Source organism: Rhipicephalus sanguineus, chromosome 7, assembly GCF_013339695.2.
Source record: "Rhipicephalus sanguineus isolate Rsan-2018 chromosome 7, BIME_Rsan_1.4, whole genome shotgun sequence".
Classification (NCBI taxonomy): Eukaryota; Metazoa; Arthropoda; class Arachnida; order Ixodida; family Ixodidae; genus Rhipicephalus; species Rhipicephalus sanguineus.
The window spans coordinates 123,245,884-123,269,471 of record NC_051182.1 but is presented as its reverse complement, the minus strand read 5'-3'; the positions used below and the strand labels follow the sequence as shown (position 1 = coordinate 123,269,471).

Below are 23,588 nucleotides of genomic sequence, written 5' to 3'. Positions count from 1 at the left end.
AGGCTAGATGGAAGACACGACGCGCGTAGCGTCCCTCTTCGCGTTCCACGACACGAGGTCGGTAGCATGCCCAACGAACGCCAACGGAACGCGATCGTGCAAGTGCTCCGGCTTCGCATCGCCTCATGGTCCCCTTTAGCGGGAGATGGTGTAATTTTTTGTACTGCTGGTTTACGTGGCCCCTTCATTATCACCGCCTTGTGGTCGGTGAAATGCATGGAAAGTGTCCGCTCCCGAGCGAAAGAGAAAGCGCGCCAAGAGCGAGCGCCTTGTCTGCCTCCATCCGGCGACTCCGAGCGAAAGAGAAAGCGCGCCAAGAGCGAGGGCCTTTTACGATCGCAGGCATCCAATGACATGCGCCATTCGCATTATACAAGCGCCATCTGTCATCTTTAAACAGCATTTCTGGATGGATGGATGGATGGATGGATGGATGGATGGATGGATGGATGGATGGATGGATGGATGGATGGATGGATGGACGGATGCTATGAGCGTCCCCTTTACAAGGGGGCGGTGACATGTCTGCCACCAGGCTCGAAGAAAAAAAAACTTCCTTGTCTCATGTTGGCTTAATACCTTATCTACATTGATTAAATCTATGTTATTATACCAAAAAATTATAAATTCACGATCCATCTCTTCTAAGAAATACATGAAACGCCATCTAGTGAGCAATTCATTAAACTAGAGCTCTAAGAAATACATGAAACACCATCTAGTGAGCAATTCATTAAACTAGAGCTGGCTACATACATACTATTACAGAGGAGGGAACGACCCACACCCTAAGGAGCTTCGCCCCTAAAAGACGTTGACGAGAAGAAGGAATACAGGACAACGCAAGACTTCAACTAAACTTTAATACACATAACATTCCGGTATATATAGGCAACTTGGAGAGCGCATGCGCGTAAAGGTTCTGTTAATGCTGAAAAATTAAGCAACAAAGAGGATTTATCAGTTTCTTTCCAGATAGCCAAGTTCCTTGTCAGAGAGAGCCAAGGAGGGACTGCTGACACACGCGTCAGGTTCATTTTTGATGACCATAGTTTCATAAATTTTCCTCTCCCCCTGCGTTGCGAAGCTGCGCAGCACTGACGTTTTTTCATAGTACGGAGAGCAAGAACATCTCCTGCAATGGTCGGCAAGGTGCCCACCACCGACCAGCGCTTTCACTGCCACTCGGTGCTCCCGCAGCCTTACGTTAATGCAACGGCTGGTTTGGCCTACGTAACACCGGCCACGTAGACCAAAGCTATATGCGCATTCATGAATGCGCATATAGCTTCCTTAATTCAACGGTGACCTATGCATGCTCTCTCTGAATAACTTTGAGTAGTGCACAGAACAGATAAGCCAATCTTCGCTGCAGAATGTCATTTGACGACTCTTCTGTATTCAGAGGTACAGCGCTTTACAATATGAATGACATCCTATGATATCGCTTGAATGCGCCGGATTCGCCGTGCCGCTGCAACCTTGAAAAAGAAAAAAGAAAACACGAAAGAAAAACACGAGTCAAAGTTTTGAAATGCGATTTTCTCAATATTACGTTAACAAAAGTGCACATCGAGTTTTCACGACTACTATAGGACTGCAACGTTTGACGTGAGAATAAGGTGGCGGTAAACGAATGAAAGCCCGTATAATCCTGCTATGCTGATCAATTGAATCTCATCGGATGATTTCAGAGTAAAACTGATTCATGCGTCGTAAGGTCATCCCCTTTATACAAGGCAAAAGACAAGCACGAACAAAACAGATTTCTCATCAAAACGTGTGAGTGAATGAGAGAACAGGACGATGGTGTTCAGACCCGCCACGGTAGTCTAGTGGTTATGGTGCTCGACTATTGACCCGAAGGTCGCGGGTTCGAATCCCGGCCGCATTTTCGACGGAGGCGATAATGCTTAAGGCTCGTGTACTTAGATTTAGGAGTCTGTTAAAGGACCCCAAGTGGTGGAATTTTCCGGAGCCCTCCACTACGGCGTCCGTCATAATGATGTCGAGGTTCTGGAACGCTAAACCCCAACAGTCATTATTATTATTGTACTGAGAAAACTGCAACAAAACAAGACGCTTGAGGCGTGTTTCGTGCTTTGTTGTGTGTTCTTTAGTCCTAGTCACGTGCGCTGCTTTACACACATGGTAACTATGACGATCAATCACCGACTCGCCCAGCGTTCCATTTTACAGAAAAAAAAAAGAAGTCACGTGGTCGCTCATCCATTTACCTAAGACGCCTTCTTCAAGGGGAAATCCATCTTCCTTTTTCTTCTCATGTGATTGTGTTGACCCCCCCCCCCTCCCTCCAGGACAGCTTTTGCACCCAGCGAGGTTTCGCAGTGACCCCGGGACCGGAGGCGCTGGAAGCTTTCTGAGCCATCTGAGCGCGCGCTCGCACCAAGGAGAAGTCTTCTTCCTCTTGCTCTTTAACCGCATTGATGATGATACGTGCAGAGCACTTTAGAGGCCCGGGCTGCCGTATGCTGTCCTAGCTTGGCGTAACGCGGACAAAACCATGTGTGCTGGCACGCGCTAGCGCTTTCGGGCCAGTGTAAGGGGCTGGGTAACACGCTGTGGCCTCTTCCCCTTACACTCTGTCAGCCATCACGTGATCGCGTCGGGGAACGAGATTCTGCAGACGCCCGATGAAACCGCGTGGCGCGCTCCATCAAGAGTTCGGGACGAATAACAGCAACACTAAATATAGTGGATTCATGCTGTGCTCCACTTGTAAGAACGCGTTAACATCGGGCAAGGTGCCCGTATTTGTCGGAACTTTAAGTCGACCCATGCGCTGCTTCGCATCCGCACATGGTTCCCTTTAGTGGGAGATGGTGTAATCTTTTTGCATCCAAGCTTAAGCCGCTCCGCTGTTGAACCACATTTTCAACGTAGCGCATTTCAGCTCTGACCTGTCGGCGTTCGCTGTCTCATGCATGGGTATAGGTTTTCTGAGTTTCTGACTGCCAGCAAGAAGTGCTTGTAAAACATTACGCCATATCCACGAAGTGAATGGTGTTTGAGGAGCTGGCTCTGAGAAGATCGGGAAAACCCGCGAATCTTCCGTACGAGTCTTCTACCAACATATGAAGACGTGACGCACGTTGGTGTATATACATATGTACACAATGTTTTAATAATTTACAATTTTTATGAACTATCAGGGGAGCATTGGACAGCTATTTTTAGGGCTACCTTGTCGTGCCCGTCTCGAGGGCAGTTTTCAAACTGAAAAAAAAAAGAAACATTAGGAGCGTTGCGTCTGCAAGTGTCGACAATGGGGAATCAGACGCTCTTAGATATTTCCTGTATATATACTTCATCAATGTGTATATAATTGTAAATGCTGTATATAGTTCATCAACCCTTCGTGAACATCAGGCGTTTGATGCATGGCGGCGGACAGTACGGCGTCAAGGGGCGGCGAGCCCACGCTGCTGCTGCCTTGCGAGCCCTCCCCTCCGCCGCTTTGTCTTCGTTCATGTTATTAGTACCGAAACGCACTGACTGACGACTGTCGAAAGAAAGAGGAAGCGCGCAGTTGTGGCCCTCTAGCGGTCTCCTATAAAACTAGAGCACGCGCCGGAGTGGAGCAAGTGCCGCATGCCACAGTTGGCTATGCTATATGTGGTTCTGCCTGCGTTATTATCATCATCAAGGCGCTCGAACAACAAGAGGAAGAAGACTTCTATTTCGTGCGAGCGTACGCTGAGCCAAGCTAGCGGGATCAATGGATGCAGGTTACGGCGCGGGACTTCGCCCCAGCTTAAGAACCTGGCGAGCCAGCTCCTAAAACAAGGCGCTAGAGACACGGATGCACGCCTGCGAATATGCTACCCGAGAAGAGCGCGCTATTCCCACACAACATTTATACAACGGCACGAGACAACGTGCGGCACGCCCGCATTGGTTCGCCCACGATAAATGAACGCGAGATGCCACCGCGCGCTCGTATTCCCCTGAGCTCTCGTTCCCCCGAGCTTACGTATACTAGCTGCCGCGTGCGTGGTTGTAAGTAGCTGATGCAACTGGCGTGGGAAGAGGGAGGCACATAGAATCTCGCACATGCGTGGCGGCAGTCTTTGGAAAGTTAATTGGTCTCGGACGTACGCTTCGAATAAGGAGAAAGTTTTAAGCGAAGCTTCTGAGTTACAAATTTCGGCGACGGTGGCGTCAGAACTAGCGAAAAAAAACCCGGCGCCGGCTACTACAGAAATGCGGCTGTACAAAATAGGCCCCTGCGCCGGCCGCATGCGTATTTGTATGCGTCGTTTTCCAATAACTGATGCTCTCTCGATTGTAGGCTTGTCCATCAACAGCCGTTCTTTAGATGGCAATGTGATGTTTTAGAGAGATCGCGTGTCATTAGATGTTGCCACATTTCACTGTTGCCTTTCATTGCTTCACGCATGACTGTCGTTATTGCCTGTAGTAACAGAAGTGTTGTGCTGTTAAATGCGTGAGTGAAGCTTCAATTCGAGGCATGGAATTAGTAAAATGTTAGAAGGGAGCATTGCGCAAGGCGATAGAAAGAAAGAAAGAAAGAAAGAAAGAAGCAAAGAAAGAAAGAAGGAAAGAAAGAAAGAAAGAAAGAAAGAAAGAAAGAAAGAAAGAAAGAAAGAAAGAAAGAAAGAAAGAAAGAAAGAGAAAGGAAAGTAGTACTGGAGCAAGACAGCAAGCTTGACAAGTTGGTTTTTATGTATCGCACTTAGGGTAACAGCGCAACTTTTGACACGACCAGCGCCGCGTCGCGCTTTCCTTCAGTCCGTGTCAAACGTTGCGATGTTACCTTAAGCACGATGGAAAAGTAGCACATGCGGCATGCGCACGCCAAACTTCGTTTGCCTCCATTTTGCCAGTAGGGCAAAGGCTACCGAATTTTCTTTATCCACATCTGTGATCCTCACAAATTATCTTTCCTTTGGAGAGGAATGAATGCCTGGCGCTATGTTACAGTCTCAATACATATGTTTGAGCATACATTTGAAAAAAAAAAGGGCCAGCTACGCACTAGTGCGCAGACCGGAAATAGCGGAACTGGTGACCTTCCCCTCCTCTTTTCATTTCTCCTCACCCTCATTTCCGTTTCGCACATTCGCTGTAATATACTGCGCAATACTATGCTATATTTTACCCTCTCCCCTCTTCATTGTCGTGCTCCTCACCCCCACTTCCCTTTCCCACCCTATTGCTATACTATACCATGCACGGCTATGCTATGTTAGGAGCTGCTTGGCACATACCCGCTTTCAGTGGCACACACCCGCTTTCAGTGGCACCCACCCACCCAGTTGTGTTTTTGCCAACGTCACCTGTAGTTCTGCCACTCTTAAACAACTCCGCTGTTACAACTTAAGATCGGTGCTCAAAAGGCATTTAAGGTCCGTTTGACGTTACACAGGGAAATAACGGGTGTTTATGACATCTTAGTCGATATCAAGAAGAAATGGGCATGGGCAGGACATGTAGCGCGCAGGCAAGATAACCACTGCTCATGAAGAGTAACTGACTGGATTCCAAAAGAAGGCAAGCGCTAGAAGGGGAGACATAAAGTTAGGTGGGCAGATGAGATGAAGAAATTCGCGGGTATAGCGTGGCCGCAGCAAGCGCAGGACCGAGTTGATTGGTGGAACATGGGAGAGGCCCTTGCCCTGCAGTGGGCGCAGTCAGGCTGATGATAATGACGTTACATTCCACTTGCGCTTCTAATGAATACCAGCTGCTACAGTGGCGCGAAAAAATGCGCACTCTGGCTTTCTGGGCAAAGTCATATACTTATTTGGTCGTAACCAACCACATGCATTCTACTACGGCAGTGCGGAAAGGCACACGCCATTGGTAGGGGAAGTTCCTCTAAAGATTAACTCATTGGAAGACACCGCGTGACTTCTCATTCTCTCCGGGCTGGACCATCTTTCCTCCTCCGAATGAATGAGTTGTTTTTGTGGAAGTATTTTCTTATGAAAACGGGCATCACAATGTGTTCAGTGTGTTTAACGTGCTATTTCGTTGCGCGCGTCTGGCCTTTAGCGCATAAAATTCATAGAACCAAACGGGTAGGACGTCAAGTGTTTACTCATTTAAGCGTAACGTCTTTCCGGCTTAGCCGGTCACTCCTGCTGAGAAGAGGACTGATGATATTTCACTGTCAATGAGGATTTTAAAAAATCCTCCTTGTTAGCTTGTACGTAGGATAGTAATTAATTGATAGTTCTCTAGCTTTACGCACAGAAACCTAGACGTTACAGGAGAACTGTAAATGGCACACCTGCTTCATTTTGTGGCGTCTGTCCGCGTCCGTCAACGAACAACAAAAAACCCACGTGACCTCCTATGAGTGAGAATGTCATACAACGGCGTAAACATGTAACGTCATCATGACGTCACAGATCACCAAATTTGTGGCGTCATCATGACGTCACATGGTAATGTCAGCAACTGACAGCGTGGATCGGTCGTGGGTCAGCCGATCCCGCTGGCAGTGCAGCACAAGTGATGTGGAGCAAGCTTCAGTGGACTGTACGCCTTTCGTACGGGTTTCGCCAGGTTAGTCAAATGTAGACGCTGCGCTGGCGTGGTCGTGCGTGGTACGTATAGGTCGACCGCGCATTGTGAGAACGGCCGAGGAGCAGCGCGCTTGTCAAGAACGCCGACAAGAGCAAAGGCGGGAGCGCGCCCGTCAGCTACGCTCCTCACCCACTTTTACATCCATGGTGGAATGGCTGCAACTTTTTTTATCGAAGCACGCCCTAGTGGACCACTGCAGGGTAATTTTGGACTCCAGAATCTCGAAGTACGGGCTCGTTGGCACGTATTCAGAGGTTAAAGATTGCGGTGGATGCTAACAACTTTCTAAGAATGTGAAGCCGAAAGCCTACTTGGGCTTGTAGCGATGTGCAATGAAGGCCTGAGCCCACGCGGCGACGTACAGGCGCCGCGCAATGGAGTTTTAGAAATCCGACAGCAGCGCCAGAAGCCACAGCCTAGCGAGCAGAAGCTGCCGAAGTGGGCACGGCCCTGACTAGAAGCGAACGCGACTCTCCTCCCGTCTATACCGTGCATGCTTCGCAGAGCCATGAACGTAGGACCGGTGCGCCTCACGCGCGCCCCGCCCGTCTTCACGATCCGGCTGCGCTGCTATTCCCACGAACGGCGCAAAGACAACGTGGACGGAGTAGACCAAACAGCTTTCTCGCTCACTTTGCTTTGTATTATTTGGACCATATTTTTGGTACCTCACACGATGGCTCCGCATTTCCCGTCCGTAGTCTGGCACCATACTATCTCTCCGTAGTTCGGCTCTAATACTCCATCTCTTTAATATGACTCCGTACTTCCCGTCCGTAGTCAGACTCCGTACTTTATCTCCATAGCATGACATCGTACTTTTCCTCATAAGCCTGTCGGCGTAGTCACTGGCGGGAATAAATTAGGTAGATGTACAGTCGCGCTCACTATGACTTGCAACAAGGGAGCGAGTAGCCACAGAAGCTCAAACGCTGCGCATGACTTCCACTAGCCCTTTTTTTCAAGAACAAAACACTGTTCTCTCAAATGAGGATCACCCCAAATGAGATAATATCGCTTAGTTGTGCAAAGAAGAGCAATTTGAAGCCGTGCGCGCTGTTTGAGCATGCTAGGCCACGGGCTCCCGTGTTGCAAGTCGTATTGATCGCGAGTGTACATTCAGCAGATGAACAGAAGTCACATATTGCACCGCGTCACCGTGCGTCTCTGAAAGTGCCCTGCTGAATTCTTTGGCGTCGCAGAAAAGCATCTGAGCAGATGTTGGCGAATTCGTGGTGCGTTCACATGGTGAGATCAGTAGAAATATATATCGATCCATTCTGTGGTCACGTTCACAGGGACCCGTCGCATTCTTCTACCAACAGTAATTGCATTGCGCCACCGTCCTCTGCTGCGCAAGAAGAAAGAAGGACTAAGGGACTGGCAAGGAACTCGAGTTCTCGGGAGAACGTTACACAACACACGGCTCAAGCAACGCAAAGCACAAAGTGTAATTGACACTGAGCCGCGTGAGTTCTTACGTCACATAATTAGGTTCATACTGGCCCAGACAGCAAGCTACACCTTGAGCTGCGACGATAGATTGTCGAAAGGCGACATCGGACGATCAAAACATGTGTTCATGTCCACCACAGTCAGAGCGCAGAACATTGTCGCAGTTGGAAGTATCAGCCTAAGCGAAGCTTCAATGAGATACAGATTTCGGTGGCGGCGCCATTGTTCCCGAAAAACCCGGCGCCGGCGAGTGTAAAGACATGCGGGTGCACACCAATACGACCCTCCAAGGTGCGCCGGTCGTATACGTACGTATTTGTATGTGCCGTTGTCCAATGACTGCAAAACGGAAATATTCCAATCTAACCTTTTATCATGGACACTTGTCATGGTCCATTGCCATATCACGTTTCATTGTTGTCTTTCATTAATGTATTTTATTGTTTCCCACATGACCGTCGTTGTTGCCTGTAGTAAGCCCACACGCTTCTCAGCGTGTGGGCATAAGGTCCACTTAATTCCCGGCATGCAGGAAAAAAAAAGTTAGGAAGAAGCAATAGGCAATGAAACAAACAAACAAAATTACTCGGTCAGGCACGCGCACGTCAAGCTTTACTTGGCCACATTGTCCCTATAGGGCAAGGGCTCCTAATTTTTTTTGCAACTCCGACAGCGTGTCGGTCATCGTGGTGTCGGCATTCCAAGTCGGGCACATGAAAATTCGCCGACACTTCGTCGGCGGCGTCCCTAGTCCTGAAGGAGTCTGCCGTCGGCTCACTCCAGTCGGTGGCACAGTAATTACGGTGATCAGCTGCTGACCCCCGAAATTCGCGTGTTCAATCCCAGCCGCGGCGATCGCATTTTGATGGAGCCGAAATGCTAGAGTTGTGTGCTGTGCGGCGCCAGTGCGCTTTAAAGAACACCAGATGGCCGAAATTTCCGGAGCTCTTCCCTACGGCATGCCTCATAAACATATCGTGGTTTTGGCGCGCGAAATCCAACATATTTTATATTAAATATATACTTGCTGTAATTACCTGAGTAGCACATGAATGTCTGTAATTGCCCTTCCCCATATTTTTCTACTAGATTCGACTCTTGGGTGATATTCTCCGACTCACGAGCCGCACTGCAGTCCCTCAAATCTCCACGTACGCAAGCCGAACTAGTCCTAGACATCAGGCGCCTAGGCAATAATGCTCATGAACTACACCACAATGTAGTACTGCAGTGACTGCCCGCTCATTGCGGCATCGAAGGGAATGTTCGAGCTGACTCCGCTGCCAGAGCTGCGGATGACACAGCATCTGAGGAAATTGAAATTCCTTTTTCAAGAAAAGACGCAGCGATTCTGGTGTCTGCGTTCGCGCGTAATCTGCAAAGAACAATATGGAGCGATGCCAACAACCAGTACAGACCGCTGCACAGAATAGACCCGACGTGTAGCTTTCATGTGCCACAGGTATTAACCAGACAAGATGGAACTTGCATTCACCGGCTGTGACTCGACGTTGGCTACACGAAATACTTCAAGCACAAGATCAGGCAGTCGGACTCACCCACGTGCACCACATGTAACACTCGGGAAGACCTAAAGCACGTACTCGGCGACTGTTCCCATTACGACGCAGAACGACAGATTCTGAAGGCAGCACTTCATTTGCAACGCGGCTCCAACTTGTAGCTGTGGCACCTGCTCGGCCCGTGGCAAGACAGCAGTTGTGCGATGCGCAGCACAAAAGCGCTGTTGGCGTTCTTGAGGACCACTCAGCTTAACCAAAGCTTGTGAAGGACTCTTTTTATGTATATATGTGTGTTTGTGACTGTATGTACTATTTGTGTGTATATGGTGTATATGTGATCATTGTATATACCATAATCACCAGACACCTGGAGTAGGAAGCCAGGCGACAAACCAGGCTAATCTCTCCGGGAATTTCATTAAAAAATCTTATCTCTCTCTCTCTAAAATTTGCCACCGTAGTTCGGACAGATTGCTTCATAGCGTAAAAGCGCTACATATGGGGAGTGTGGTTTTTGCAGTGTATGATTGCAAGTCTCTGAGGAAGCGCGGAACATATTTGTTGTAGTGTGCGGAATTTGCAACAGGTCGCTGCTGTTTGCTCCGCGCGAGCGTCTTCTCCACACGCCATAGCGAATGGTACGCAGCTTCCGCGTAGACGCTGGACATTCAGAAACGATGCGGCTCGACTGCCCTTGAAGTTCAACATCTGTGTGGTATTAACCTACGACTGACCATGATTGGAATGCTCGTTGGAGGGCGCTGTACCGGCAGTGTTGTGGCCCGTCGTGGTGCCAGTGCGCAGGACGACTCCCAGGCCACCGGCTTGCGCGCGGTTCATCCGCGCCGTGCGTGTCGTTTTGTTCGCCCCCTCTGCCCTCCGACTTTGAGCAATGTTGCCAAATTTATGCTAAATTCCTTTGAAAGCAGGCGCCGGGGCGGAGGAATCGCCTGGGTATTTTGCAAGGCTATATATATGGCTAGACTAAGTGTCATCCTCCTCCTTCTTCTTTACCTTGCGGAGTCATAATAGCCATAACTACTGCATCAATCGCTAAGTGAGCAGTGTTACCAGCACTATCATCACTGGCTGCATTACTATATCGCAGGATAAAAATTCTTCGTCGGGTGGGGGTTGGGAGGGGGGGGGGTTCAATTACTGTACTGCTTATGTATGTCCGTGCGTGAGTTTGTATGTGTGCCTCAGCGTATCACATGCGAGAGTGAAAATTTTCGTAAGGGGAGTATCTGAACACCCCTCCCCCTCACCCACCCCTGGTTGCATCCGTGCATTGTAGCATTCCACGCTTATTTCATTCAGAAGAGATGCGTCTCAACTGCTCTTGAAGTTCGACAACGATGTGACCTTAGCCTACTATTGATAATGATTAGCACACGTACTGAAGCGTTCGATATGCCATTCCAATAATTAGATGTGTTTGCCGTAAGATTGTTATAGAAACATATGCCAAATATATAGAAAATATGTGTATTCCGCAAAGAAAAAGAACATACGTAATTGTTGGAATGGCATACACAACGTTTCAGTAGGGATGTTTGTTGTGGAATGGCAGGCTAGAGAGAAGCTCCTAAGACTGAGCTCTCGATCCGAGCAACATAACCGCCGGAGTGGTTTTTATTACATTAATGTTGTTACTCTCTCTCCCTCTCTTCACCTTTACTGAAATACAACGTGTCTTTCCCTCTCTCTCTCTCTTTCTGATAACTGCAACGACCTTTCTTCTAAGACAAACAACCTTACGATTGCTCTTGATTGGCATCTATGTTGTAATTTAAGAAATAAATAAAAGAAATGCTCTTGCAGCGAAATTCATTTGCTGGAGCCATAGGGGTTCCATTCGCTGGAGCCATAACCCCGGATGATAATTCCCAAAATGCGTGGGACGTCGACCGCGACGACACTGTCGCTGGCCCAAAACAACCAGCAAGATGTTCTTGTTTCTTTCGCATGCTTCCCTATGTAGTGTTAGCTCGTGCCATACAAACTCACCGATGTTTGCCACGCGCGAGACAGTCACCATACCGAGAAAAAGAGCATTAACGCAATGAAATCTTTATCTGCAGGAAAATTTTTTTATTTTCTCTTGAACTTCCCTGGTACGGTAATGAACGATTGGAACCATTGACCGCCAAAGTAAGGCACGGGCCCGTAAATATTTTTGCTCGCACGGCAGTCTCTTCCCAACTTTATTTTTTTTCTTTTTCCTCTGTTGGCCGTGTTTACGCGTTTTCCATTCCCGCCGCGTGGGCTTAGCGGTCCGTCCAAGAGCACACATTTCGCGGGGTTATATAAAGGCCATTCGGCCGCCTCCTTCGGCTTTCCACGTATAGATAATAACCTGTGTCCACTCATATGCGAAATCATGTTTCAGAAGCTCGTCCCAGAGTATTTGCATTTGCGCGTCACACACACCCCGCCTCACGTTTGTCCCTTTCTGTTCACTTGCGGGGCTTTTATATTCATATTTATACAGATCTCACTGCCGTGAATTGGCGCGCGTCCTTATTGAGACCTGCCTAATAATATTGCTAAGCTCGAGTGCACATACCCGAGGAGAAGCGGTCGTTAGTTTTGTTACTTGAAGAAAGGTCAAACAGCCCAAGAAAGGTCACGAAAGGGGTCACAATCGGCCACCTTAGAGTCGTTTTTATAAGTCCAGCGGTACTCTCTATATATTATTCCGCTTTCCATTCATCTCATAAACGTTCACTGGATTAAAGGCGCGCAGATTTTTTTTTTTTGTTTTGCTCTTCTCCGAGGGGCCAAATTAATAATCGAATCTTAGGTCCTTGAAATGGAATTGATGTTGCCGAATAAATGCATCTAGCTTGGTGAGAGAGGTATTTCTTTTGTAATTGCAAAAGCATTTCATAAGTCTGTTCTTGTGTATTACTGCTTGCGTTTTTCTCCGGTAAATACCTCGACCAACGATATCACTTTTTAAAGGTCAGTGTTATGTTTGTTGGTTTAGACAATAAGAACGCGGTTTCCCCTGACTATGCCGATGACTTGGTGTAAGTTAACAGAAGCCTTTACGAGCTGCAGGTTTTTCGCGAGGGAATAGTACGCGAAAAACCTACAGGAATGCGGGCGTACGGAAATTCGGGCCATCGCATGTGCGCCGGTGGCATGCGTATTTGCACGCGCCGTTTTCCAATAAGGGATGATCTCCCAATCGTGGGCCTGTTGGCGTTCCGTAGTTTCTGTTACGGCGATATGGAGGTCGCTTGTCAGTACACGTTGCCACATTTCAATGATGCCAGGATATGAACGCATGAGCGTGTCGTTGTTGCGTGTAGCAAATGAAGTGTTGCGCAGCTAAGCACGTGGATTGAGGTCCAATTCCCGACATGGAGGAAGAAAAAAGTTGGGTGGGAGCATCGCGCAATGCGAAGAAAGAAAGAAAGAAAGAAAAAAAAAAGAAAAAGAAGGAAAGAAAGAAGGAAAGAAGGAAGGAGAGAAATAAAGAAAAAAAGAAAGACATAAAGACAGAAATAAAGAATGAGAGACATAAAAAGAAGGAAAGAAACAAGTAAAGAAAGAACGAAGGAAAGAAAGAAACAAGGAAGGAAACAAGAAAAGATGGAATTAAAGATAGAAAGAACGAAATAAAGAAAGAAGAAAAGAAAAAAAAAATGAAGGAAAGAAAGAAATAAAGAAAGAAAGGAAGAAAGAAAGAAGGACAGGAAGAAGGAAAGAAAGGAGGAAATAAACAAGGAAAAAAGGAAATAAACAAGGAAAGAAAGAAAACCAGTAGGTCAGGAAACGCATATGCCAAGCTTTGCTTACCCCCATCTGACGGCTAGTGGAGGGCTCCTAATTTTTTTACATATTCATTTTAAGACAGATCTCACCTTCGTCAAATGATAAGCGTCCTTACTGAAACCGGCCTAATAATATTGCCAAGCCCGACTGCACATTCTCGAGGTGAAGCGGTCATTATTTTGCTACCTGAGGAAAGCGCGCGAAAAGTCAAATATCGGAAAAAAGGAAAGACCACGAAATAGCTCAGAATTGGCTATGTTATCACCGCTTTTGTCAATCCAGCGGTGCTGCGCATGCCTTGACCCACGGGTTCCCATTCATCAAGAGAACGTTCGTCGAATTGAAATGACGCTCATGTTGCAGTGTATTCTTCTCGGAGGTGCCATATTAATAATTCAATCTTGGGTTCTTTACCTCGAATTGATCTTGCTCAAGAAATAAGCCGCCTTGTCGCCTGATAAATTTCGTTTGCATTTATAAGAAAAGCGCTTCAAAAATCCGGTCTTCTGTAACGTTGCTTGAATATTTTGCCGGGAGATATATCAGTTTTGGAGAAAACTTTTGAATCTCACTGTTATATTTCTTGTTTTATAACGAGAGCGCGGTGCTCTATACTATGACGATAGCGTGGTGTTTATTTGACATGAAGCACCGCTGATGCGTATTCCTTTTTTTTATTCCGCTTAAATATATGACATATACATGCTACGTTTACCATTTTGACTTTGATAAATATCCTGAGTGCTAAAAGACTGTCAGAGTGCCCATCATAAGACATGTTCGGTGTATTTGCGTGCGAAGCGCTTTGCGAAAAGAACGCCATTTGTTTCATAACTTTTATTGCTATCGCAGTTATTTCGACACTCGAGGCTGACTTATTCCGTCGAGTACACGTTCCATATAAAGTCAGAATCGATAACATCGCCCAGCCCGTTATCCTACCTTCTTCCTTGCTTGCGTCCTTACCCCCTTGCTTCATTCCTTGGTTCCTTGCTTTCTTGTCTCCCACGTTGCTTGCTTCCCTCCTTACTACCTTCCTTCCCTGCTTCCTTGCTTGCTTCCTTCGCTCCTTGTTTCCTTCCTTCCTTTCTGGTTGCGCAGCGCTTCACTTCTTCAGCATGAGCCAGCCCAATATGCAAGGAAGGATATGCAATTCAGTATGCAATGAAGTGTCACGGCTTCGTGCCATGGCACGGACACTTTATGCTCCAGTGACATCGATGGGTTTTTTTTGGAATGGCGGTTTTTAACTCTTCGAATTAGTAACCGATCTTCATCAATCACTGCACTCGTCTCTGTATGTCGACGCAATCTTCGTCGATTTTTCGAAGGCATTCGATCGCGTCCCTCACAACCGTTTAATCTTAAAAATACGCAATCTCCAACTTGACCACAAAACAACAAAATGGATTGAACAGTTCCTATCAAACCGCAAGCAGTTCGTGAAAATACAAAGTCATATCTCGCCCGGCGAACGCGTCATATCAGGAGTACCACAGGGGTCAGTGCTGGGACCACTTTTGTTCCTAATCTACATTAATGACATATCAAGCGACATAAATGCCTCAGTTAGACTGTTTGCAGACGACTGCATAATATACAAAGAAATAAGGACTTCTACCGACATTGTTCACTTACAGTCTGCCCTCAGTAAACTAACAGATTGGTGTTCCTTATGGCAGATGCAAATCAACATAGATAAAACAAAACACCTTAAGTTTAGCATGACAACGAATTCTCAGACCAATTCATACACAATTAACAACATCACAATTGACACAATTTTGACATATAAATACTTAGGTGTTATATTCAACTCGACCTTGACCTGGAATGACCACATAGAATACATAACCTCTAAAGCCTTAAAAAAGCTCGGTCTCTTGAAGCGACGCCTTTATCTCGCGAACCATGACACCAGGTTATTAGCTTATAACTCGCTCATTCGTCCCTCGTTAGAATACGCATCTATTATTTGGCATCCCCATCACATCACCTGGACAGATCAGCTCGAAGCGGTCCAAAACAAAGCAGCCCGGTTCATCTTATCATCTTATTCTCGATTTCAAAGTGTCACAAAACTAAAAAGCACCCTTTATATGCATTCACTTGCCTTGCGCCGAACACTTGCCCGGTTGTCCTTCTTTCACACCCTCTACCATAGCGGCACGCCCTTTTCGCGATCTCACATTTATCCCGCGCACCACATCTCTTCTAGATTAGACAACGCCTATAAAGTCAAACCAATTTTTTCTCACACCGATAAATACCGCAATTCACCTCTCGCACTCTCAATAGATCAATGGAATTCACTTCCATCTAGCATTGCCACCATCAACGATCACCAGTCCTTCCAGTTAGCGCTCCACTCGTTTCTCGAGCGCGATACCACTTTTTTATAAATCATTTTTATTGTACGTATACCGCATGGGTTCATTCATTGTGATCATCTCATAAATTGTACAAACATGGAAAATGATCATCCCGGCACCATTGATATTTGTAAATCATGTGGTTTGCATTGTATTAATAATATTTCTTTTTTTTCCTGTACGCCTGATATTTGTTAATCATGTGGTTAGCATTGTATTTATATTATTTCTTTTTTCCTGTATGCCTGAATTATCATCTTTACGTTTTCATATTGTGTTGATAGTATTACCTTTTCAATTACTGTATGCCTCAATTGTAACTGTATCTCTCACCTCCAAATTAGACGTTTTCGCATTGTATTAATAATATTACCTTTTCAATTACTGTATCACGGCCGCTCGATCTTCCCCCTTTGGTGCGGCCCGCCGAGTACTCCTCTCCGCCTGTGAAAGCGCTAGTTCCCTTTCAACCCGCTGCGACGGCTATGGCGCTCGCTATCGGCGACGCGGGGGTTTCTCCCAAAGCACCCTTCAGCCACAGTGAGCTATCTGCGCGGGCAGTTTCATGTGGTTCTGCTCAGTGTTTTCTCATGCTTCGCTTGAGAAGCTCTCATTAACAAGCTTACTCACTTTAGCTGGAGTAGAGGTAGATGACTGGCTGAGGCATATTAGCGAATGAATAAAAGGACGAACACAGGAAAGATGACGAAGACAAGCGTTACTCCCCCCAACTGTTTATTACCAGGAAAGGGTTCCTGATATATATTCTTTCGTCCCGCATGCGCATACAAGAATAAAATAACGCGTATACACCATAGGCGTTGGCGCATATATTCAAACTATGGGTCCGGCAAAGCGATGGACGGCTCACTTTGCTGAACTCCTAATTTGAATGTATACGCAACCGTCTCTAATGTAGACGTGTTACTTTATTCCTGTATGCGCATGCGTGATGAATGGATATATATGAGGAACCCGGCCTGTCCTGCTAATAAACAGTTATGAGTAACGCTTGTCCTTGTCTTCTTTTTCTTTATTGCGACATAGATTTTAAGGCATAATATTTTGTGTGTATATGTACGGCGTTTTTTTTTTCTAAAGGAGCCAGCTCCAGAAACCAAAACTGGGCTAAATTTCACGGGAGCGTAAAGCGAGCCTAAGCATTTTCCATTTTTAAACAATTGTAATCGAAATGGGGCAATTCCTGATCGTAACGAGAACTCAAAAAGGCTGTTTAGAATAAAGAATAAGCCAAATCCTGCATCTGTTTGAATCAAACTGAGCCAGATCCATTAAACCAGCGATGCGTCAACAATCGTGACCAAAACAACCAACATGGAAGCATCCAACCTATTTCATTTGTGTTCTTTGCTATAGTGCGTCCGTTCCACATTTAGTTTTTCTTGGGCGAGTTGGTAATGACTCAAGGACATGAAGCTGTTGGGCAAAACTCGAATATAGTGAGTAAGAGGCCGACTTTCCTACTTTCTGCCTCTTAGTGTTTTTTTTTTTTTTAGTTTCGCGCTACAGTATCATGTCCTTCTTTCGCTCCAAGACAGTACATTTCAAATAGAAGACAACTGAAATGAAGATATTGGTTTAGAAGGAAGGCCGCTTGGGCTAGTTGGTATGTCATGATGAATGCTATAGCACGAACTGAGAACTAAATGACAAAGATACAGACGAAGGTGAGCGCTAACTTCCAACTGAGTTTACTGTACAGAATACGAAGATATTTACCTAAAAAATCACAAAGAATAACAACACGTGACAAATGACGAGCAATGCAAAATTATATTGGGCACAGATCTATCCCTTGAAGAAGGAGAAGTAATCCGAAATGGCGCGGCATAAAAACTAGCTAAGGAGAAGAGCTGAAGCATTTTCTGAAGGCCCCAGCATTGTATTAATAATGTTATTGTGGATGATTAAGACGTAGTGTCTTCAGTGTCAACCGAGGTTTAATGTGTATTTTATTTATAAAGGCACGAGCGAATTTATTTGAGCGTCGTGCCGTATTTATTTCCCTGACATAAATCAATAGTATAACATGATTCGGACAAATATTCGTAAATAGTCTCAGATACGCATGATTTATTACTTAATTGTTACAGGATTTCAGAAGTGGAGGACTTTGCGGGAAAGTGGTTTCCAAGAAAGTTTGAGCATGTTTTCTAGCGAGCTGCTAATATCTCCAGCCCAGTTGGCCAAGAATGGACTCAGTAGCTTTTTGATAGTGAGCTCGGACTTTTAAACCAAAGAGCCGTCCAGAAAAACAAAATTGCATCCGATGCTTACCGCACGATACGACTGTCACAAAAGAGGCAGGATTAGTGGGGTTAGACCTTCGCGCGCAGCAGCGCAAGCAGGTGCAAAGGCGATTACTTCGCCGATGTGCAGCGCCCTCACCTCCCGTCGTGGCCAGTCAGTCAACTTCTCCTTTCGCGCGCGCTCTTTTGTTCGGGAGACGAATCGGCAGGCCGCACCAAAGGGGGGAGATCGAGCGGCCGTGACTGTATGCCTGAATTTTGACTGTATCTTTCACTTCCAATTAATCCCCCCTATGTAATGCCCACCGGGCCCTTAGGGTATCCAAATAAAAAAAAATTCATTCTACATTTCCTGTTTTACGAGCCAATGTCAAGACCGACCTGATTCTGAAGCATGCCGTATGGTGATGGACGCCGCATTTATTTTGACCACTTCTCTCTTGACAGCAATTGTGCTCCTTCTGATCACCATCACAATACTACTACTACTACTACTACTGCTACTACTACTACTACTACTACTAATAATAATAATAATAATAATAATAATAATAATAATAATAATAATAATAATAATTATAATAATAATCAACGAATCATTTATTTATTTAACGTGCCCAGGAACAACCGTAAGGCCTTTGTGCAGACGCACGCAAGAACAAAACAATAAAAATAAACAATACAAATCAGTCTTCAGAATAAAATACAAATAAAAAGAGCGAAAACGCGCGGACAGAAAGAAATGAACACAAAGGGAGATGAGTGAAATAAGACAACACGAGAAACACTGAAGGGGAGTGAAAAATAATATTGCATGCAACTTTGCGTAAAGACGGAGAAGGGAAGATTTTGCACATTTTGCCATACTATGTCAAGGCAGTGCAAAGCTTGGATAAAAACAATGATTGTGGACTATGAAAAACGTCAAGATCAAGAAAATTAACATTATAGAGACTTTGCATTCTGTGAAAGGTAGAGTCTTGGAAGAAGCAGGCGGGTAAAAGAAACGGTCTGTTCTCTCTGGTTAACTTTCCCGGAATTCGAATATCAACACAATTGAGAAGTACAGGGCAGGATATGATACCGTGAACTAGCTTGTAAAGAAATCATGGATCGGAACGATTTCGTCGGCAGTGAGGTGATGGCAATGATAATAATCCAGCAGTAGTTGAACGAGATCTAGAGTCATTTCTAGCGAAGCGATGGTTATACATGCTGAGGAATTTTTTCTGGACTCGTTCAGTGGTATTACCGCTGGATTGAGCAATGCCATTCCATATCACGGACGCATACTCAAGTTGCGGAAGACATATTGCCGTGTACAATTTGTGTAGGGCCATGGGAGACCTGAATTCTCGAGATATTCTACAAACACATCCGAGAGAACGAAGGCCCCGCATAGCAGCACGCTTAACGTGAGAAGAAAAGTTTAACGCGCTGTCAACAACAACACCAAGATCACTGATTTCATAAACCTTGCATAACGACACAGAATTGACAGAGTATTGAAATGACACGCTAGATGTTTTGCGAGTGATAGACATGAATTTTGTCTTTGAGGTATTCAGGGAAAGGTTATTGCCGTTGCACCATTCGGAAAAAGAACACAAATCTGACTGCAGCAAGCGACACTCGTTAACTGAATGAATTTCCTTAAATATCTTGATGTCATCGGCATACAAGAGGAAAGAAGAATTACGAATGGCAAAATAAACATCATTAAAGTAAGTTAAAAAATAGGAGTGGGCCTAATACCGACCCTTGAGGGGCCCCACTAGTCACTTTATACAAAGAAGAGGTTTGGCCATTTACGGCTACATAATATCTATTGAGCAGATAGCTCTGCAGGAGATTCACAACCGACAAGTCAACGTCAAAGTTCGCAAGTTGAACCATAATCAGTGAGTGGCTGACTACGTCAAAAGCCTTGCTCAGGTCACAGTAGATTACGTCAAACTGTCCTCTCTGAGAAATAGGTGTGGAGATCTGCGTCATGAAACTAGCAAGGTTTACGGTAGTTGAGCGACCAGCAAGAAAACTATGTTCATTGAAATAATAATAATAATAATAATAATAATAATAATAATAATAATAATAATAATAATAATAATAATAATAATAATAATTAATTGTCATGAACATTCATAGCGGGTTCATATGTAAAATTAACATCTTGTCCAAAGAGCACGTCCCGGCCCGTTATACATCGCTATATGAAAGGCGAAAAAGTAGGAGAGGGTGAAGCGGAAAAAGAGGCCCATCGATTAGCCTTGTGTTTACGAACGCGCACGCCGCTGGCTCGCGTGTTCCCGCAGCAGCGCGCCGGCAGCCAGAACACGCGACCCAGCACTTCGCTCTCTTCCTAACCTTTTAGCCAAGCTAGTATAGGACCGCGTGCCGGTGGTAATGCCGAGCCAATTTAGCGGGGGGAGAATATTTAGAAACGCTAAACGCGAGTGGGGACCTGGCTGCTTATATAGGCATCACGCGTGACTGAACAACGCGGCAAATCACGCGCGCATGCGCTGCGTTATGGTTCAATCTGGCTCGTGGCCGCCTCCGGTCACGCTCCTGCGGTTCGGTCTCGGACGCCGCTTGAGCTTTCTGGGTCAGAAAACAACGCTCAGGGCGCACGAACGTGTAAGAAACAAACTCTAGGCAAACAAAAAACGAACAGCAATATAGGTCACACAGGAGCGTTACGAAACTTAATGAAAAAGAAATACCACTGCTCACGCATTCTCCGTGTCATATCAAATTGGAAGTTAGCCTTTTATGTAAGTTTTGCCTCAGATATAGTCCCAGGTAGTTATATATAGGTTAGAAGGCGGGAGGGGAGGGGGGGCGACAATCATCTTTGACGTATTGAAATTGCAGGATGTGTAAGGTGGATTAAGTAAGCGATATTCATCGAGCGAAAAGCGCGCGTTTTTTGTCCGATGTGCATGCTCTGTTTACGTAACGGCCACATAAAGTCCGGCCAATAAATTCCACGCATCGTGTATTAGGCTTACTTTACAGTCGCTTTCGTGTGAAATTTCATCTATAGGAACCATACCCGTTGTCTGTACTGTAGCCATAGACGTTCGCAAAGGGGGAGACGGGGGGAGGGGTGGGACTCTTCCTTAATACCTCGTCTTCGCATTGCGTTCTGGCGCCCCGGTTCCTCAATCATTCCCCTCCTATTTGGGGAACCCTGAGTGCACCTATGCCTGTAGCGTTGCATTGGAATGGTTAATAACATTAAAAAAAAAGTTCGCAGCATATGCACGGGTGAATGATGAAGTGCTTGGGCGAAGCTCTTGAAGCAATCATGGTTACACCGTGAAATCTTGAGTGGTTTCGCCCAGCAGTAATGAAAGCGATAGCCCAGTACATCATCAAAGACGTGACAAACACTGGATATATTTATACAAGAAATGTTGTTAATCGTAAGTGGTAGCTTCCGTTCCCCCTTCATTATAACGGCTTTATGGTCGGTCAAGTAATGGATCGGTGATGGATCGTAGTGGGATGTTTGCAAAGACGAGGTAGTGGGCAGTTTGCAAAGGATCGGTGATGGGTCGTAGTGGGATGTTTGCAAAGACGAAGGAGTGGGCAGTTTGCAAGGGTGGTTACGCCGGACAACGGAGACGTGACATGGTTAGACTAAGAGGTGCTTCGCCCCTAAAAAAAGGTGTGTATTGGTCACCCCTTGCTGCGCCTAATTATTTTTGGTTTTTTTCTCTCCGTAACTTTTCAGCCAAGCGAGTATAAACCCGCCAGCAAATTCAGCGGCCGAAGTGCTGCGATGCTAACCTGCTGGTCGTGGCCACGATTCCCTGCCATGGCGGCTGCATTTCTTTAGAGGCCAAATCGAACAACATCCGTGTGCTCATATTTAGGTATTCATTCGAAATGACAGCGCGTGCAAACACGGACACAAGAAAGAAGTCAAGACACCATAAATGCTTTCTTGACTTCCTTCTTGTGTCTGTGTTTGCACGCCCTGTCTTTTAAGAATTAATACTTACCAACTAGCCCAGCTCTATGGTATTCTATGTTATATTGATGTGCGCGTTGAAGAACCCAAAGTGTTCGAAGTAAAGCCGGATACTCCCTGTTCGGCGTTCCTCATAATTACATCTTGATTAAGACACGTGAAACCGCAGGAATTACTCGAAATGTGTCGAATGAAATCGAAAGATCGCGTGGTTCGTGTAGGTTTGTATAATATACCGAGATCTGTCTGCTACTGAGAACAACCATGCGTCCTGCTTCTCTTTATTCGGAGAAGTATGTTATATCTGAATATGAAATAGGCATGCTATAGCGCCTATAACGCGATAAGTGAAAAGTAAAACGAAGCGAATCGCTCACAGGCACTAAAACACCCCAGAACATTCATGGCCTCGAAGTGCTCATGACTTACTGTATGATAGTTATGATTGTGTTCGATTTTTGGACCTTGAATTACCTTAGAAAATACAGAGGCAGCATGCGATAATTGATCGATGTTTTTCTATAATTTTTTTGTGCTAGCTTTTCGCAGTGCACGTGACTGAATAGAGGATGTAAACAGACATTTAAGTAGAAGCGACATTGCCTAACTTGAAGCTTCGCGAAAACGTGGGACGACAGACAAACGAATATCGCGGCTGTTTGTCTCGCCTCGTCTCGTTTATTTTTCCGCACTTTTTCCATGAATATCATCAATGTTCATAGCGCGAAAACAATAACCTAGACAGAGGGGGACTGGGAAAGCGAAAATAACGCGAGCTTCCCACGATGACTTTATTCGTGGTCACACAGTATTTGTGCGGAAGAAAATATGCAGCGCAGTCCTGTGAAGCGGGGGTTGGGGGTAACACCGAAAGTAAACGTTCAGGAAATATCCATGACAGTACTTGGCGGGACATTAACAACCACGCAGTCTTACAAAGCTAGGGTTGAGGGTGGGATCGAATGGGGGGGGGGGGGGGGGGTATACGAAAAATAAACATGCTGGAAATGTTCATAAAAGAACTTGTCAGGAGACAGTTCATCGGCCACCACACCGTATTATAAAGCAAGGAGTTAGGGGGTGGGGGGAAAGGGTCGGATGGAATGGTGGGTGTATGCCAAAAATAAGCATGCAGGAAATGTCCATGACGGTACTTGCCAGGACACACAGTTCATCCGCCACCAACACCCACGCATGCGAGACTTAACGCAATTCCCTCGTTCGACGAACCAATAGGTCACACTCTAACGCGTGGACCGTCAACACTGGGCCTCGATCATTTCTCTAGTCCGATGGTCAGCGTACTTGTACGTGCGTGGGTGATGGACAGATGAGCTGTTCTGCCGGGCACGGTTATTCAATGAGCCTCTTTTTATTTTTTATTTTGCTTTAGGCACTTGGGTTTAACGCTATTATGTTATCGCTCCACGGCACATTTATCGCGATAAATATCGTGCGACAAGGTTTATGTTTAGAAGTTGGTACTTGCGTAAGTTGTTTACCGTGAGTTTTCTTTCGCTGTTTCTGCGCAACGTATTTCGTCCAGGACATGCAAACAAGTCCGCGGTTTCTGTCTTTGGTGACTTTCCTGCGAGCTAACAACACATGAATGAGCACTGGATGA

General features: G+C 45.8%; 1 long non-coding RNA gene across 1 annotated transcript in view; it reads right to left on the bottom strand.

Moving 5' to 3' along the window:
• Positions 1–854: 854 nt before the first annotated feature.
• The window catches only part of LOC119400885 (uncharacterized), a 52,962-nt gene continuing 30,228 nt past the window's right edge, over positions 855–23,588 (bottom strand). Inside the window, exon 3 of the long non-coding RNA XR_005185298.1 lies at positions 855–1,481. This is a non-coding gene — a long non-coding RNA (uncharacterized LOC119400885). The remainder of the gene's footprint in view (positions 1,482–23,588) is intronic.